Below are 13079 nucleotides of genomic sequence, written 5' to 3'. Positions count from 1 at the left end.
CCCACACCATGAGGGATTAAAGCAGACTTCATGTGGGAAAAGATATTCTCCAAGGTGGGACTCAAGAAACGTGACTGACCTTTAGCTGGGTGAGTGCAGTGGGGTGGGTAGGAAGGGATTCAGGCTCTCAGAATCCCCGAGGAGGAGGGTACTTACCCCATCCACCAGAAATCCCCCATCTAACCTTGAAATCACTGCCTGCCCTTGGGAGCCCTGGTCGGAGAGTGGACTCGGCTCTTACCACCACCGGCCACCAGCAGGACCCTAATCTGCTGGCTTCCCAGGTTGGCTGGGGCCCAGGTCGGGGAGAGGGAGGAAAATGGTCTTTAGGCAGAACCGCATACATCTTCACCGGAGAGAGCTGAGCCCCAGGCACAGACATCCTCACTGTGGCCCAGAGAGGGTGCTAACTGGCTTCAGGCCACACAGCAAGACGGGCCAAGTGGGTACCGGGACCCAGGCCTTCTAGGCCCAGCTCAGGGCTCTCTCCACTGCCCCAGAGTCATCCCTTTGGGAACATGGATTGAGCACAGAAAGGAAGAGTAGTGTGAACAGTCAGGATGATGCACCCACCCCCACTGCACGGTGGTCAGGAGGCGCTGGCCATTGACAGCTCGGCCCCCAAGCCACAGGGTGAACACCAACACGCAGCCTCAGTGCAGGTACTGACGGGGCACATTTGTATAGAGCACGGACTCTAGGGGCCTCTGCAGAGCCCTCAACAGGGAGGAGGTTCTAGTTACAGCACAATGGATCTCAGTTGAACACAAGAAAGAACTTCCTGAGGCAGCATTAAAAAGGGACAAAGACAGCAGGATGAGGATGACTGTGGAGTCTCCTCTAAAGTAGAAGATGCAATCTCGTCCGTCACGTCATTTTCGCTTCGAAACAGATCTGGAACGGAAGGGCTACGGCCCTCATTTTACAGGTGAGCAAGTAAGGCTCAGAGAGGTTAAGTGACCTGCCCAGTGCCTTCAAAGTTCTGGTCAAGAGAGGCAGAGCTGGGCTTCAAAGCCAGGACTGACTTGGAAACCTGCACACCTCCCCTCATTGCCACACCCACCTTGGGCCTCTATGCCCGAGCCTCCTCAGACGCCCAGGGGTGTGTTATGGGTGATGCACAGCATTCCCGTCAGGGAGGCGAGGGAGTGCTCAGAGGCGGCCAGCTGCCAAGAAAGGGCTCTGCGTTCTAGGTCTGCCCAGCTGTCCCCAAGACACCATCGCTGGGGGCCTCATGGGTGCTTTCCATGCAATGGACCCCGACAGATTTTCCATCTGCCCATGCCTCCAGCGCCCTGCTTGGCAGGAACCTCATGCTCTCCCCAGATCCCACACCCAGGCACCCCTTCACAGGGCCTTGTAGTGTTGGCCCAGCACCCCCTGCATCATCTGTCCCAGGCCTGCCTGGCCCCACACTCCTCTCACCTGGTCTACATAGGCTCTCTAGAGCCACCTGAGCTCCGGGTGGTGTGGCTCATTCTGGGTATTAAAGGCTGATGTCAGAGCCACTATTGGCCGCCCAGCTCTAAGGACAGCATGTAAAGTGGCTACCCCAGAGCCACCTGAGCTCACCTGACACCAACCTACCCATAACCTTTGCCTCACTCCACAGATTAGGCTCTCCCTGGCAAGGCCACTCTGGAAGCTACCCACAGCCTGATTTGGGGGATGAGACGTGGACCAAGGCAGGCCTCTTGGGTCCCTGACTTCTGTGCGGCAACAGGGTGGAGGAGAAGCCTGACTCCTCCAGCCACACTCAGCACTTTGCATGCCACGGCCCCAGCCCTGTGAGTACTTACCCCAGTCCACAGATGGGGAAACTGAGGCTTGACAGAACGAGAAGCCATTTCTCCCAGGACATGGTTTGCAGCAGAGGACTGGGGCGGGGGGAGGGGCAGATGGCTGACAGGTGAGGGCCCGCAGTGTGGCAAGGCTGCACGACACTATTATAACCTTGTCACTGGAACAGAGTCTAGACTGAGGGTGGTGACAGTCCCTGCCCCATACTGATGGTCCAGCCACGCTGTGAGTTCTGGGCTCCCACTATATTATTTGTGATCACGGTAAAGGCTGTCATTTGCTGGCTGCTCCCTGCTCGCCAGGGACTATTCCTGGTACTTCACATTTGTTCGCTCATTTGCTCATCACAACAACCCTCTGAGTACTCTCCGTTATCCCCATTTCATAGATGAGGAAACCAAGGCCCAAGAGACTAGGGGCACATTGTCTAGTTCCCCCGCCTCTATGGCAGAGTCAGGATTTTAGGAGAAAGTCTGGTTTTGGAGCCTGTGTTCCACTACCCCACACTGCCTGACAAAGAGGGACAGAGACACAGGTCGTTCGGGTGATCGGGCTGGAGAAAACTCAGAGCCAGGTCCTCTCAGGACCCGTGGGAATGGAACTGGACACAGTGGCAGGCTCAGTGGGCAGGGGCCTGGGCACCAATCTCCAAGGGGTACTAAGGCACTGGAATGCTTTGGTTTGTCTCCGGTGTAGGGGCCAACACCCCCTTCATAAGGGATATGCCCAAGTAACAAGAGATGATCCTTCAACCGAATCCTAAGGTGGGTGGCTACCAGACTCCACGGCTGTTGATCGATGGAGTGAGGAATACGTCCTGTTTGCCACTCTGGGTCCACTCCCCGCCCTGCTGGGGGCCCAGAAGGCTGATCTTAGTGGACTGCCTTGGGCTCCGTGCCACGGGATTCTGGGTAGGTTTACCCAGTGGGAAGCCCCAGTGGGAGACTGGAGGAAGGAAGAGAGAGAGTTGAGGTTTCTCCCCCTGGGTCTCCTGAGCTGACCGGTTCCCTTTACTGCAGGCCACGGCCCTGGTCCATATCACTGACCACTTCCTCCCCTTGCAACTTCAGCCCCCTTCAGCCCTGAATGGCTCCCAGGGGCTGTGAGCTCTGGGTGCTGCACACTCCTTTGTTGGTTTGCCACACCCCTATTTATTGCCGGAGCAGTTCATCTTGGGCTGATACTCTCTCTCTGGCTGGGCCAGAGCAGGGGAGATCAAGCACTACCACCACCAATGACCCCCTTTCTGCAGCCTTCTCCCCAAACAGCCCTCGGAATCTCTTCTAAATAACCATGGAACAAATGATTAAAGCAGAGTAGTTTACGGGGGTGCTGTTACTGTTACTATATACACAGGCCTCCGTTGTCTCGGCCTGGGCCTGGCCCAGCACACGGAGCAGGCTGGAGGCCAGGGCAGGACCAGACCAGGGAAGGAAGGAGCAGAAGGCAGAGTTCGGCTCTTATGGAGGACAATCGACGACGGTTCCTGAGTGTATACAGCAGGCACTAAGCTTCATACACCAAGCACTTCATTTACTTCTCACAACAGCCCACAAAGTGCATCCTATTCATGCATTTTACAGAAGAGAAAACTGGGGCTCAAAAAGCTGAAATGACTCACCCAGGGTCATACTGCCGGGGAGTGACCAAGACAGGACTCAAATGCAAGCTTTTCCGCCGGCAAAACCCATGCTGGTAACTGCCTTGAAATAATTTCATTGAACTGGCTTCCAACAGAGGCAGCTGGCTTAAATGGGGTCAGTTATTGGTGAGGGCCAGACAGAGGCCTTCAATGTCTCCCCCATACCCTCCCCTAGATGGAAGGGAAAAAAAAAAAATCTCACATTCTTCCGTTCTCCCAGGTGGGACGGGGCCCCAAGCGGGCGGTGCCAACGGGTGTCCAGGTTGGAAAAACAAGCAGATTCAGACAAAGCTTCATTGTGAAGGAGGGCCCGATGCTTTGGCCATTAAAACAAATCCCAGCAAAACAAAATGCCTGCTGCCTTATCTTATCTCTTACAGAAGGGGGGCAGGAAAGGGCTCCAAGACAGGGTGTCGATCCCTCCCCATACCAGCCTCCATCTAAGAGACCCGGTCTCCGTGGTGGCAGCAGTAGGAAAGAGCACCACGGCGGCGGGGGGGAGTCCAGAGTCTAGGTGTAGCCCTGCTCTGCCACTGTCTGTGACCTTCTGCTGCACCCGTGCTGACGCTTTCTGTGCATGGCCTCGTGTGGTCTCCACAGCCATTTCAGAGAAAGATGATTGCTATTCCTATTTTCAAATGAGGACACCGAGGCTCAGAGAAGACACCGAGCTAGGCAGCAGAGGAGGGTTGGAACCCAGGCTTCTCAGACTGCAAAGTCTTCCCACTCCCCTGTTTCTCCAGGCGGGGAGGTCCCGGGAAGAGCGATACCCCAAAGGAGGGAGCAGCCTGGAAGCAATGCGCTCCTTATCATGGGGCTGTGCAGGTATCATCCTGAGGAGACTGAAGATGCATCCCACAGAGGGTGGTGGGTGGTTGTCAATCTCGGGGAGCTGACATCACCTAGGAAGCTTTAAAAACTGCTGAGGCCTTGGTTGTCGGCCCAGGCAGGACTATTAAAAGTTCCCTAACGATTCTTGGGGCACCTGGGTGGCTCAGTCGGTTGAGCGTCCGACTTTGGCTCAGGTCATGATCTCGCGGTCCGTGAGTTCGAGCCCCGCATCGGGCTCTGTGCTGACAGCTTAGAGCCTGGAGCCTGCTTCGGATCCTGTGTCTCCCTCTCTCTCTGACCCTCCCCCATTCATGCTCTGTCTCTGTCTCAAAAATAAATAAATGTTAAAAAAAAAAAATAAAGAAAAAAAAAGTTCCCTAACGATTCTAGTGTGCAGAAAAATTTGAGAGTCATGGGCCCAGATGTGCCCACTAGAGCATCTTCTACCCTAAAGGCTCCCTACCCGCCTCTTGGAGAAAGGTTTATTACTCTGAGCCTATTTTACAAGAGGGACACAAAAGTGGGCAAAACACAACGGATGAGGTCCCGTCCCCAAGGCCCCACAGCCAACCACAAGTGCGGGCAGCAAGGGATCTCTGACTTCAGGGTGTCTCAGAGGCAAACTCCTTCAAGATACTTGGGGATCCTGGCTCTTGTCAGTGGAAGAAAACTTTCTCTTGGAGCCTCTTGGGTACGAGGATGAGACAAATTCTTCACAGCATTTTTTTTTTTTTTTAACCGAGTCCACTTATTTAAAAACCTAAAAGCTACAGGATCAATGCTGGAAGACACCTCTACTGGGTGCGAGCAAGGCCTGGTTGTTCTTTTCTCTAGGAGATTTGGTCCCAGGCCTGGGAAGGGCTGAGACTCTCAGACCTCAGCCCACATTTCCTCCCTACCTGCCTCCCTCCAGTGCCCTCACAGCACAATGTCACAGATGGTGAGACAGCGTGTGGTTGGGGGGGGGGGGGGGGGAGGGAAACCTGTGGGGTCCAGCAGACGCACATGTGTGTGTTAAATGATATCTTCACACTCAGCTCTGGGAACACCACCTGCAGGAAGCCTTTCCTGACACCCTCCTCACCCAGCACTGGACAACCCCAGCCGCACCCCCCACCCCCTACGCCTTCCCTGCCACATTCTGTCACATGCGGTGTTGTCGCTGCTTCTGAACCCTCCCCTCCCTACCAGGCCATCCATTCATTACACAGAGCAGCTGCCCTTAGCCTGGGACTCATTCCATAGGCCCTTCCTGAGCACCGGATCTCTGCCAAACTCCGTGCTAGGTGCTGGAGACAGAGCTAATGACAGCTGGCATGCATCGAGTGCTTATTGTGTGCTAGGTATTTTCTGAGTGCTTTGCATGTATAATTCATTTACTCCTCACTACAACCTTATGCACCAGATGCTGTAATTGTCACCATTTTACAGACGGGGAAACTGTGGCCCAGAGAGATTAAATCACTTGCCCAAGTCACATGTCTAATAAGTATGTGCACTGGGCTGTGGTCTCAGCATGACTCTATATCACCATCCCTAAACGTTGATGGGACTGGCCCCACCCCAGGAGCTCACTCTTCACAATCTGGAAGTTTTGTATCTGTGTGCTTACTTGTTTAATGTCTGTTTTCCCCGCCGTGGACCAAAATCTCCAATCAAACTACATTTTGGGTTTTTTTTGTTTATTTGTTTGAAAATATTTATTTATTTTGAGAGTGAGAGAATGGGAGAGGGTGAAGGGGGAGGGAGAGAGAGAGGAAGGGAGACAGAGGAAGAGAGGGAGGCAGAGAGAGGGAGGCAGAGAGAGGGGGGAGGGAGAGAAATGGAGAGAGGGAGGGGGAGAGACGGAGAGGGAGGGAGGGGGGAGGGGAGGGAGGGAGAGAGAGAGAGAGAGAGAGAGAGAGAGAGAGAGAGAGAGAATCCTGAGCAGGCTCCACGCTGTCAGTGCAGAGCCCAACTTGGGACACGACCTCACGAACCATGAGATCATGACCTGAGCCAAAATGAACAGTTGGGCGCTCAACCAACTGAGCCACCAGGCGCCCCTCAAACTACATTTCGCATGTGTCTGTATGAGATTGAGAGAGAAATATACACATGGACAACCAGACAGAGAGACCAAATGAACACTGCTTCCCTTTAAGAAGGACTCACTCTCTGCCGGGCATCTCCTACCTGAACTCAGACGGCCCCTCCCAATTGGGCCATTCCTGCTGCTGAAGCCTGAGAAGAATCAGGTCCCCAGACACCCTGGTGCTGCCCTGTGCCCGGAACTTAGCTCCGAGCCTTCTGTGTCTGACAGCTGCCTGCTCCCTGGGAAGGCATGGGAATCTCAGCTCTCTGACAGAGTCCTCCTCAGGCAGCAAAGTGTCCTCCTCCGGCAAGTCTCCCTGCCACCTGGCACACCCTCCCGCCTGGCACCACTGGCTGGACCCTTTAATCAGCTTCTTCCCGAGCCACTCCCTCACGGGGCTGCCGAGGGGACAGGCAAGTGGTCTCAGGTCGACAGAGTACCTGCCTGTGTGCCAGGTCTGGCCAGGCACCTCACCCCTCTCATCTCACTGAACCCCCACAACGCTATTATTATCAGCCCCACGTTACAGGGAAGGACGCAGAGGTACAAAGGTTGAGCGGCTTGCCCAAGGGGCAGCTTGAACTGCCAACCAGGGGAATGCTGCTTTGTGCCAGGCACTCGGTCAGGAGGGGAGGACCGGGGTGGCCGAGAATCTAGTTCTGACAGGCTGGCGAGGGAAGCGGGCCCACACAACCCCTCTCCACAGACCACAGTCAGCGAGTGAGCGTGCGGATCTGCCCAGAAGGAGGCTTAGATTCTGCCTGCTTGGGAGGAGTCGTGGAAGCTTCTAGGAGGAGGCATCTTCAGGCGTGGCTAGAATCCTCGCTGCTCTACCCCCATGACCACCACAACAGGAAGAAGGGCCGGCCTCGGCCTACAGAGTTCTGGTGCCCAGTGAGGACTTGCCACCACCTGGGAGGCTGCGAAGGAAGGAGAGAAGGAGGTGCCCTGCCAATGACCCCACTGTGGCTGGGCCAGCCGGGCCCCAGCCCTGCCAACCTGGCCTGGCCCGGTCGGCTCCCAATCACAGGGTCTTCTCTGCCCAGCTAATGACCATGCTGCCAGCAGCTCAGGCCGCCACCCCCTTCAGTGGAGCAAACAGAGCCTGCTGGCCCAGACGGTGGCCAGGCCAAAAATCACAGCTGCCCGTCATACCACATCCTCTGGCCCTGATTACTGTGGTCTCCTCCTCCACCTTCTAGAGTCACAGAGGACACTGCAGAAGGCTGCGGTTCCGGGGGCTCGGACACCACCCCACTCACCACAGACATGGCAAAACAGGACCACCGAGGGGGGCTGATTCACCTCAAGTCGCATAGCCAGGGTCTGGATACCTGGCCCTTCCTCAGCTTTGAGAAGAAAGTTTCTTTCCGGGCTTTTTATATGCAAAGTATGCTCTCGAGGTACTCAGGTAGAGTGGAGGAGACAGGCGGCCTGTTCAGCCACTGATAGGAGCTTGATTCCTCACTCCCCACTGTCTAGCTGTGCGACCTTGAACAAGACGACGACGTACCTCTCTGAGCCCCAGTTTCTGGGTGATAACAGGAGCTACTTCCCAGAGTTGTGAATGAGAGTATCTACAAAGTACTTGGCACAGCGGTTCAGAAGTACTCAAGGGCATTAGCCACTGTTCATATCACCAGCATAGCGTTATTAAATGCGTATGCGGGCACATTTCACTGACTGTAGAATGGGATGCAGCGGTAGGTATTATTTATTACTATTACTGTGAAGTGTTACAAATTCAGAGGAGATGTGACGGGAGGGTTAGGTAATCCAGGAATGTTTCTGGGGGGAATTTATGGCCTGAGTTAGGCCTACACAAATGGGGAGGTGAGCAGAGAAGCAGGGATGGTAGGGATGCTGAGAGGAACCCCATAAGCAGAGGGCAGCACGTGACAGGTTCGGGAGACTGTGAGAAACAACAAGCCAGAGGTCTGTGCAGTGGCTGCGGTGGGCAAGGCCTTGAATGCACAACAAAGGGGCCTGGTCTTCCTTTTACAGTCAAGAAAGAGCCACAGAGGGTTCTCAGTGAGGACTCCATATGCTTTCTGAAGTGTGAAGTTTGCCAGGCATCCAAGGCCTTCTACCATCTGGCCACCCATCCCTTTTCCCCCACATGCCTCACTGACCCCACAAACCCCCGAATTACTACTCCAGAGTTCTCCCCACCTCTCTGCCTTCTACACCATCCCATCCGCCCTGCTACTAGCCCACCCCATGCTTCAAGTTCACAATGAAGCACCCTTCTACCAAGTACCCATCGTACCATGTGCTTTACATATATCACCTCACAGTCACCCATAACGTCTCTGGTCTCTGATTTTACAGAGGACGAAACAGAAGCCTGGCAGGATGGTGTCTCACTCGCTGTCTCACAGTACGTGGCACAGCCAGGATTCAATTTTGAACTGATGTCAAGACCCCTACTCACTATAGCAAACTGCCTCTTGTCCCAGCCCACAGAGCCTTCTGAAGCCTTCTGGGTTACTCCAGCCTCAAAGCCTCTCCCTGCCAGCCCCTAGCACTCATTTGGAATCAGAGGCCCACGACTGGATCCTAGCACACGTAGCTTGCTTTTCATTGTTTCCTGCACGTCTATCTTGCTCCCACCCCCAACAGGAAAAGAGCCATGGTTGATGATAGGTCACTTTCTTCCCGCGCTGTCCCCTCCCTCCATATCCAAGATGTCTAATAGCACTGATAGGAACCACCCACCTGCTCTGGTAGGATTCAGAAGTTCAGCTGAGCACAGAGCAATTTCCCTGAGCCTGCCTCCCATTTCATGAGGGGAGCCATAAATTATTCACTGCACCTTTGTGCCTAGGAAGGCCAGACAAGGGGCCAGAGGGAAAGAACACCAGCTCCTCCCAACCCCAGAAGCCAACAGCCCTGGGGTGGGGGTGGGAGGTCAGAATCCGGAGCCCCTAGCCAGGGTCTCGAAGCAGATTCCGGAGGGCTGTGGAACAGGGTAGCAGCCAGGGGAGCATGACCCATACAGGAGTCCCAGCTGAGCAAACCCTAGTCTGTGAGCCTGCAACAGTAGCCTACCTTCTAATCTAAGGCAGATCTGAGAATTTTCCTGGTCAAAATTCAAGCTTCCTTTCTTTTTTTTTTTTTTTTTTTTTTTTTTTTTTTTTAATTTTTTTTCAACGTTTATTTATTTTTGGGACAGAGAGAGACAGAGCATGAACGGGGGAGGGGCAGAGAGAGAGGGAGACACAGAATCAGAAACAGGCTCCAGGCTCTGAGCCATCAGCCCAGAGCCTGACGCGGGGCTCGAACTCACGGACCGCAAGATCGTGACCTGGCTGAAGTCGGACGCTTAACCGACTGCGCCACCCAGGCGCCCCCAAGCTTCCTTTCTTTATAGAGAAGGAAATAGATATCTGGCCAAGCACTATATATTTGCATCTTATTTAATTCTCACAACAACCTTGTAAAAGCGAAGTTCCAATTTACAGGGAAGCCAGTGCTCTTGAGTAAAGTGCATGTGGCCCAGAGTAAAGTGCCCAGCGGGAAGCAGAGCAGATTCAGCCCACCTGGTCTGACTTAGCGCTGTCTGCCTGCGCTGTTTAGCCCACCCAACTGGGAGCTAGTCGTCCCACTGCCTTTTCCATCTGGGTAACTTCCAGAGCACCTGGTATGAATTGACGCTCAGTTCCTGAATTAAACTCCAAGGCCCTGGGCAAGTATGTGGCTTCATCTCTCTGGGCCTCCGTTTCCCCCACATGGCAGCCATTAGTAACAAGCCCAGTCCCGGCAAACACAAAAATCTCTTTAGCACTTGACAGTTTGCCAGATGTGATGGCCCCATTATCTGAGCAGGTAACACACAGCCTGCCTTGACCCCATTTTACAGGTGAGGCTTGGAGACATGCATGCATCTGAGAGGTCCCAGGTGGCCCCCCAACCCCCACCCTGCCTCACACTCCAGGTTCCAGGTTCTTTCCACCACACCATGAAATGAGATCACAGGTGTGAAATTATCTCATCAAAGGGGAGCTTTGTTTAGATGTAGGGATTATAATGAGAATTTGAATCCCCATGGATGGGAGTTGGGGGGGGGATGCCAAGCCCCTCTGTGACCCTCTCTTTCGGTGCCCCCCAACCCCTCCACCCCCAGGGACTGAGCTTCTGGCCTTCATCTGACCTCTCCACCCTCCTCCACCTCCCAGGGGCTTTCCAAGGGGGTTTCCCCAGACACCAGGAAGCTGGGCACAGCAGGGGTTAACTACTCCCAGCCAAGGCCACAGGGCTCAGACCAAGGCCACGTCCCCTCCCCCTCCCCACTCAGAACAAGAACCTACAGAGCTCACGCCAAGCTATCTTTCACAACACCCCTCTTTCTGCATGGCCCCAGAGGGCAACAGAAGGAGCCCCTGCTTGGGAATCCAGACACCTGGGACTGTGCCCCTAGCCCTGGCAGCCCCAGCCTAGAGACCCTAAGCAAGCCCCTCCCCTCCCCTCCCCTTCTGGGCCAGAGGTGTCTGGCAGGTTCCCTTGCCCAGGAGAAGCTGGGGTCAGACCTTCAGTCTGGGCCAAAGGCTATGGGACTGCTGGCTCGTCTTGGGCCCCAGCAACCACCACACAGACTCTCAAAGCAGCCTCATAAGTGGTCACCCTGACCTCCCATCAAGGGGTGAGAAAACCCCAGCCACCCACCCAGAAGATGCTAACTGGGAGCAGATACCTTGAAAGATCTCTGGGAAGATTTTCTCAAGTGTACTGCTGCCGCAAGCACTTACTTACTTTAGCCCCTAGGACAACTGGCACCCCCCCCCCCAGGCCCCCAGCCTCCTGTGTCCCATTACTAATGTGAAGGAGGGGGGCTGGTGAGTGCTGAGAGCCCTCACCTCTTCCAGCTCTGATGGGCTCTGACTTGGGGACCTCTAGAGTGAGTTTTCCCAACAAGCAAGCAGCATCTCAGGATGCCATGGTGTCTTAGAGACCCCAGAGCCTGGCACACAGGGGCCAGGGGCCACTGCTCCCTGGTCTGGGGTCCACAGGGAGGGAAGCTGTGGAACTGGGAAGCTTCCCATCTCTACCCTCAACTCTGGGTCACCTTTCCTGGGACGTGACCTGGCCGTGGAGTGGGAGGGAAGGCGGCCAGGGGAAGCCACCTCCCCAGCCTCAGGATCAGCTCTTGGATGCCCCAGTGGCCCTGCTTTGACCCCTCCCCGCCACCTCCTGCCTGGCGGCTATCCACTTCCTTTCTTCATTCTCCACTTCTTTCCCTCTCCACCCTAACCCTCCACCCCAGTCTCATCCCCCAGAGTGAAAACATCAGGGTCACTCAACCCCGCTGAGCCTCTGCGTCCCCATCTGTAAGAGCCCATAACAATGCACAACACCTTTTATCTCGTGGAATAGTAGTGAGCCTTAAATGAGGGACCATTTGCGCAAGGGTGGGGCGCGGACCCGCACACAATGGGCGCTCAATAAGTGCCCGTTTTCTCCCTTCCAGGCGCCCTCTCCTAGCTCCAGCCCCAGCTAGTGCCCGGTACACGCCCGCAGCTGGCCCCGCGCTGCCCGGTAGGGGTCGAAGGCCGCCCTTGCCTGGCATCCGGGGCTCTCTCACCTGCAGCTCTCGGCTCTCGGCTCTCGCCGGCCGCCGGGCAGGGGTGGTGGTGGTGGGGTGGCCTGTGATCCCTTCTTCGGGGCAAACGCTGAGCCCTCGCCTGGGGCGGCAGAAAGGTGACAGCTTCGGCTCGCAGCACCAGCTCGGTCCGGCTCAGTCCAACTGCCCAGCAGGCTTGGGACCCCTCACGGGGTGCTTGGACCCGGGCCGGGGTTTCCTGGGCGTTCGCACGGTCCCAAGTCCGAAGCACCGGGCGGAAGGCAGCTGAAGGTTTGGGTCTCGGGAGCCAGAGTCTGGGGGCTTCTGGGCTCCGTTGCACTCGGTCGGGAGGCTGTGGGCACCCGCCTTAACCCGGGTCCGGGGGCTCCAACACACACTACAGAAGGGCAGGGTACAAGCCCGCAACCATAGACCAGTACGGTGGGCCAGGAGCTTCCCGCCCCAGGCACTGGATCGGGTCGGGAGCTCAGGGCGTCCCAGCCGCGACGCCCCGGATCGCGGGGCTGGGAGCGTCCCGGCACAGAACCCCGGGCTGGGGCAGGCGGGGCAGGGCGCAGGCGAGGACGCGCAGAGCCGCGGCGGCCGAAGCCCGGCGGAGAAGTCTTCCCAGGTCCGGACTCGGCTCGCTCTGCAAAATGGGGCGGACCTCGGCGCGTCGGCTGACTCCGGAGCTCGGGGCCGCGGCTCCACTTCCTCCTCTTCCCCCGGCTCGCTCGCGGCTCGCTCAGCCCTGCGCGGCAGCCGCAGCCACCCCCGCTGCTGTCATCCCCGCCGCCCACCCCCACAAGAGCTGCAGCCGGAGCCGGAGCCGAGCCCAGCCGAGGCAGCGCCGCCCAGCGCCAGAGCGCCAGCTGGCGCGGCTCCGTCCGAGCGGGGCGGGGTCAAGCGAGGCCCCGCCCCCCGCCGGGCCTTTGGCAAGGGGCGGGGCGCGCCCCAGAGACCCTCCTCCGGCCCCGCTCAGTCGGACAGCGGGAGCCAATGGGAAGATGGGAAAAGAGCGGAGCTCTGCGGAACGTGTACTCTACCCCGAAGAGGGCGGGGCAGACAGTGGAGACTTTGCGGCTGGGGAGAGGACAATGGAGGGGTGGGGGGTTTTAAAGAGTGGAACGGGGTACAGAGTCGCCTGGGGACCCAGATGGAGGGAGAGGTGA

General features: G+C 56.5%; 1 protein-coding gene across 6 annotated transcripts in view; it reads right to left on the bottom strand.

The window, feature by feature from the left end:
* GDPD5 (glycerophosphodiester phosphodiesterase domain containing 5) overlaps window positions 1-12811 on the bottom strand; it is an 88293-nt gene extending 75482 nt beyond the window's left edge. For 3 of the 6 annotated variants that reach the window (XM_043580218.1, XM_043580212.1, XM_043580211.1), the window contains exon 1: window positions 11929-12725. The gene's annotated coding sequence lies outside the window, so the exon portion shown is untranslated. Of the gene's footprint in view, window positions 1-11928 lie in introns of all 6 variants that reach the window. The other 3 variants (XM_043580214.1, XM_043580215.1, XM_043580216.1) reach the window with 2 other exon arrangements.
* Between the last annotated feature and the right edge of the window lie 268 nt (window positions 12812-13079).

This window comes from Prionailurus bengalensis, chromosome D1 (genome assembly GCF_016509475.1).
Source record: "Prionailurus bengalensis isolate Pbe53 chromosome D1, Fcat_Pben_1.1_paternal_pri, whole genome shotgun sequence".
In the NCBI taxonomy this organism is placed as follows: domain Eukaryota; kingdom Metazoa; phylum Chordata; class Mammalia; order Carnivora; family Felidae; genus Prionailurus; species Prionailurus bengalensis.
Note: the sequence above shows the minus strand (reverse complement) of the source record. Positions and strands in the feature narration are given on the sequence as shown.